We start from the raw sequence: 6,606 nt of genomic DNA, 5'->3' as shown, positions 1-6,606 counted from the left end.
TTCAATCAAAAATAGGTGTCAGTTTATGTCGGCCAGGTGGCCCTCTTTGACCCTCGGCGCGTGGCACCTGCGCGTGGTTATCATGATGGCGGGTGAATCGAACGCCTCATGACACTCAGTATACGGGTTTGATGACGGATGATGGGGAAAACAGATTGCAAACAAGGAGTTAATCTTACGATACAAAGGAAAATCTATTTCTTGGTACCTTTAAGCATAAGTAAGGCCAGCGGTGCAACATTTGGACTCGAGTGGTGTTAAGGACGGGAGGCAGGCCTCGGAAAGCCCCCAAATTTGACATAGTGATTAAAGGGCTGAGGACTTTAAGATGGTAAGAATGAGGGACAACGGCATAATAGGATCTACACGTATGAGTGTCTTAACAAGTTAAGGTCGGTGAGTTTACTTAATGTTAAAAGAAAATGTAAAGGTGGACACTTGGTATGGTTTTAGAGAGAATTTTCCTCAGTGGAAGTAATCAAAAATAATAATTTAATTTTTTTCTATACTTCGTTTCATTAGGTTTCTTTCGGTTATTATCGTTATGCATTAAATCAATGTGACCTAAGTGTACTACAACACTGCAACAATTACCACTCGTGTAACACACGTGATGCTAGCGAAAGATGAACGTCTGTCGTCGAGTACTTCTAGTTTAACAAGCTGTCCTCATTAAAGCCACTTTTTTCTTCTATATTCCAGGTGCACAAAGTACCTATTTTAATCAACTTAACTGTGTCGATTTGCATAATTCCTCTGCCTTTCTTCAAATGAAGGAAATATTACTGCAGTAACGGTTGTAATTTCAGCGAATGCAGACAATACAGGTCGTAGTTAATATTAAGTGTAACCTAACACTTGAGCCTCGCTGTCTTCGTAGATCTCAAGGCATTGTGCTATTTGCACTGCTTGGTCGGTCACAACTTCACATTTGTGTGTATTCTGTAGTAATTGAACATTTGTTTTGATCCACATTAAGTCATCTATTGCAATGAAATAAATATTAAAGATATAAAAAGAAATAGAGAGAAAATTTACTCCCATGGTTGATCTTTGGTTTGGTTTTGGAATTACCATATTCTTTTCGGTTGACTAAAGTTAGGAATAGAAGTACATATCAGTAAAGAATTTGAGACTTGGGACAGAGCGACACTTTTTGGAGCAATATTCTCAGTCTCAAAAGGTACTAGTTTATCATCATATACCTTTTGTCCTGTGAGTAGTCGCCAAGCTCTTGAATAATGCAAAATAAGTGTGTCTCTCATATGCGGGCGCCAAATGACATGCGACAACAGCAGACGATCTATTTTGTTGGGATGCACATATTAATTTCAAAGTAATATAAAAACTCGTAAAAATTTTAGGGGTGCGTGATATATTTTGGAAAACTTTGACCTAGCAATATTAGGGGTATGCCGAACTGCACAACATTCGCTTTTAAAAGAAACCATACAAATTTTCAATGGAGATTAACCGGTAACAATGGAGTTTTGAATCGAGTAAAATGTTTTTCGAAACTAGCTAGTTTACCTAAAAGGTGGATATTTTTTTAAAATACGGTCTTTTGAGGTGTCCTTTGCAATAGAATGTGCTAATAACCATTGTTTTCATTTATTTGTTTGTTTGTTGAATATGACATAAATGTATTTTCGCATACATGATGTATAGTGATGATAGCTTTATATGCCACATATTGCAAAGATATAGGGGCATATTTTTTAGCAATATTCCCCGTTCAATTTTCATAATTCTTGTTTAACCTTAGGCCCTGGCCATAATTCTTAAACGTTACCTACAGCAGAACGTTTATAAATTTGAGTTAAATATTGCATATTGTATTTTTTTAACTTAATGTCACTTTCAACTTTAAAACCCACGAAGAAGAAATAAGAAATATTGGCAAGAATTGGAAGTAACTTGGAATATTTATATCTTATGCATGAATGACTTTATTATACATTAATTTCATATGACGTTGTGACTCAATTTTTGTTTGGTTGAAAACATCCGCTAGTGACTAACAACACCTTTTTCCCCATTGGTTTCCAGATCAACAAACGTTCAACAACAACAAAAACAGTACCCATGATCTGGTCGTTGTGACCGTTATAATGGGCATGGACATATGAACAATGCTCTTTATAACGCTCATAACCGACAGACATGTCTGACACATCGACCTCAGACGATAACTACAGTATAAGGGGGATCATGACAATCATATACTTGTCACATAGATCAACAGGAGACAGAGTTCTTAGTTCTATTATATTATATTAAAATAATAAATCGAGGTGTAAAAGATAGGAAATTCGTTATCTCATTACGTCCCTTCACCCCATCCCTCTTTCTGCTCCCCCATCCCCCATTAATTTCGATTTAATTCGTCAGTGAGTTTTAAAGAATTTTGTACCTCAATTTATTATTTTAATATTATTTGTTCACTCATATTCAGGCACGTGCGACCTCTCTCTGCTACAAAGATTAATTAAGACCAGGCAGTCTCTTGTCCGACGGTAATTTGAAACTAATAGAATAATGTATTTCAATAGTTGCTTCTCTGCCATTTAGCAAATCATTCAATTGTAGAGTTGCTATTATCTCTTTATTAGCACGTATAATCGGTTGATTTTCCTCTGCAATGACTGAGGATATGGTGTTTAAATGGGTCGTTCCAATGGGTAGTAGTTCAGTGTATCTGCCAGTAGCTCAGGATGAGAGCTGGGGCTTTAGTTGGGATCGAAAACCGATAACAAGGTACACCATCCATTGTTCGATTGCTCAACTTTTAAGAGGCTTTTTGGTAACTTTGTCAGCTGTAAGGCGGTAACTGGAACCAGATACTCGAAAAAGACATCAGCAGAAGTGAGATTCAACAAAGGTGAAATTACAGCCCCTCATGCTGCGTGAACAGTTGATTTTATCGATTTTTGAAAACAACAGCTCGTTTTCTGACATGGACTATACTACCAGTATTTCCCTTTTAAAATTTTCCTGGTCTTGAAAAAAGCTTTGTCACATTGTGAGGACCTGCATAAAACTAGGAGTTTATTCTCTACCCTGATCATATCACCGTTTCCCAAATGATACTGGGAATATCGTCAGGCAGACACGTCAGCAGTCTCACACAGTAGCTGTCGAAAGCAAGGATAGACGACAAAACATATGTCCAATTTTCTTTTCGAAATTTAACGAAGCGGAGTGCACGTAACCGGCCATGCCTCGAACTCGCTGGACACTGAACCAACCGCGAATGACCTCGAGAACAAGTTGCGTTGATGTAACCGATACAACATCGCAGCCATCGGTACTAAGTAGTAGTGCCGCAGGTAACGCTGGTTCAACTTATTACCTGCACTCTACTGCTTACTATCGCCTGGTAGGTTCACACAACCCTAGCTCACGCGAAAAACGTTTGGGTCCAAGTACCCAATACGATTCAGGCGCGCCTCGCTCTTAATCAAAAACGCTGGAATTATTGGTGGTGCAATATTGCATTATAATTCGAGGCAACATAGGGCACGAGAATCCTCAGAAAACGCTGCGTTTTCTGCTGTTTATATCCCCCACCACCAGGGCTCAACACTAAGTACTAGTGCCGCAGGAGTAAATGCGAGGCCTCCTGTTGTTCTGGTACTTACTATAGGGCCCGACATATACGAGGGGGTGGATGATGTGATCAGATCCACGAGCTCGGTGCTCTGACCGACGACACCACATGGTTTTCTGTTTTCACGCTCATGTTATGTAGAGGAAAGAAGTGACACATACCGGTAGTTCTCAAATAACTGAAAGATACAGAAAAAGACAATAAACAGTGAAATGGTAAAGGATATACATTAGAGGTAGGTTTATTTGATTTAAATTTTAAAAAAAATTGATGAAAGGTATTTATATATTAAAGGGAAAATATCAGTGATTTACAAATGATTAAATATTCTCCTTGATTCTATCTTTCGTGAAAAAATATATAATTTAGATGTTGGTTTACATCAACCCTATAGCAGAAAATTATCTACGCAGTCGAAAACTATTCCCCGCATTCATCAATTATCAATCTGTGATTATAAGGTTATTAGTTGTATTTTTAAAAAGTCAGTGGTGACATGAAAAAATAGGTGTGGTATTTTATTTCATTTTTCTATACATAAACCGCTCATATATTTATAGGACTATATTCAAACTGGGTGAATTATTTAAAACATCGAAACAGGTGATCGCACATAGAGGCTCTTCAGGGACAAAAATGTCAAAGAATATAGATTGGATCAACTTGCACTGCAAAATGAAACTGATGTTGATTAATTAAAAAAAGGGGGATTATTGGCAGACAACGGTCTTTAAAACTTTGATTGAAAAATTCAACACAATAAATAACAGACTACATGTATATTTTAGTGTGAGATATCTTGACGAATGAAAAATTATACGTTCATATACAATAAGGCAGCCCAATAAAAGTATATCGGTAGTTGCTACGTCTATACGTATCATCTTTGGTTTTTATTGTGTCAATCGACAGAGTGTTTCCATTTTCATGGATAAGACGATTCTCTATCGCATGTAGCTCCCCAGCAGATCCTGTTGACACCAATTTCTTCACTTGGATCTAGGACCCAATAAACCTTTTTTGCTTGGATGAGGAAAGGCACCGGGTATTTAATCCAAGGAAAAGACGAAGAATAGCATAGACATTACCTCCGAGCTACGGGTCTTTTATTCTGTCATGGGACCATCATGCGCATCTCTCTTTCTCTCTCTCTTTACTTGGTTAGTAATAGTAAGCGTATAGGTGAAATTTTTGGAATGAAGCATTTATACATTTAATTTTGATTCGGGGTCATACGAGGTCCAATATCGCAGTGACGTTTAAAAACACACTTGCAATAAGTTAGCTTTAGACATCAGCGTGCACATACAAGTATGAAAATGTTTGGAATTATGGGTTGATTATCAAAACGGTATCTTGTCTTTTAGTTGTATTCAGTTTATTTCCGGACTTATCAAGTTTATTCATAATGTGGTTAACTGCAACTCTTTTTCTAAAATAAAATAGGTGCAGTGCGCTGCATATTACATAGTATATCGATTATTTTAGCGAATATTGCTTGTATCATGCGGGATCTTGGGTTCAGGCGGAATTAACCAAAGGATCTATGTCTAAAATCACAAAACTGACGTAGATATGCGCTATATTGTCATTCTTGAAGGTAGCTAGAATACTGTCGGAAGAAAACATGCCCATTGCGACCTATTGACTTCTGTCGCTTCTAATTGTATGTCCCTACCGATGACGCCATGGAATACCATTCCTAATTTATTTATTTATTTATTTATTTATTTTTATTTATTCATTATTATTATTTTTTTATTTTTATTTTATTTATTTATTTTTTTTTTTTTGTAAATGTGGAACATCAATGTACATCTGTAGAAGGCGCTCTGATATGTTGGTTCCAAAATAAATGGCGATAAATGTGCTTGACTTTTTGGCCTACTTCAGCTACTATAATCATACCGTACATACAGATTAATACCAGTATATGAAACCGCCATAATGTGTTCCATCCTATTCTATTCTCCTTGTTGATGCATACACGGTTTAGATGATAAACAATGATCTACGATCAGTTGCTCTAGAGAAACTAGAAAAATACATAAATATCGAGGCAACAGACATTCACAAACATGGAAATTATATGAGTATTATTGAACTCTGGGCCCAGGAGCCTGACGTAGCCAAAGTAGTTAACCTTCTGGAGAAGCTCATCTTGTGGCACCTTGAAGCACGAGCAAATGTTTTCAGTCATGCCTTAAAAGAAATAAGATATCTCATACTCAATAGTTTATAAAACATTATTATTATTATTATTATTATTATTATTATTATTATTCAATATAGTTAAAAAATGAGAATAAGTGTAGAAATGGAAATATTTTGTCTTTTTATATTTTAAAAGCCGAGCCTTGAGGAGACAAGAATAAATTATAGTTAGAAGCAGTTTGAACAAGGGGTCGTGAAAATTTTCTTTGTCATATTATCAATTTACAATTCAAAATGACTTTCACTAGCTGTAGGGCCTAACTGTATTTGCTGAAATAAAATTATGTTTGTAAAACTACAGTTTGTTTTATGTTCATTTTCAACTTCAGTGTCTCATTTAGTACTTAAGATGCATTCGAATCACGTTGTATTCCCCAAATTATCTTTTATATCACTTTTTAATCGTTGTCGATTCCTTGGAGGCTACTATAAATACAGCAAAGAGAGCAAGAGTGAGACTTACGCAAATATTACCAAAAAGTGTTCGTAATTCAGGTGACTCATATGTTAAATTTTTATGAGTATTTTCTCCTACATAAATAGCAATGCATATCTCAGGAAAATATAACGTATAATAATACCATAACTTGTCTTACAGGGACTGTTCAGGCACATGTGCTTTTGTTTCAAAGACTTGCTGAATCCTTCATACAACACATTTGTAAGCACTACTAAATATTTTGCACTCTCGCTTGCGATAATGTCGAAAACATTGTTATGGGCAGTAAGAAAACATAACGAGAGAAAAAAAAGAGCTGCCAAAAGGCTCATATATTCGCACT

Source organism: Lingula anatina, chromosome 1 (assembly GCF_051362555.1).
Source record: "Lingula anatina isolate TDL-2025a chromosome 1, LinAna3.0, whole genome shotgun sequence".
Taxonomy (NCBI): Eukaryota; Metazoa; Brachiopoda; class Lingulata; order Lingulida; family Lingulidae; genus Lingula; species Lingula anatina.
Note: the sequence above shows the minus strand (reverse complement) of the source record.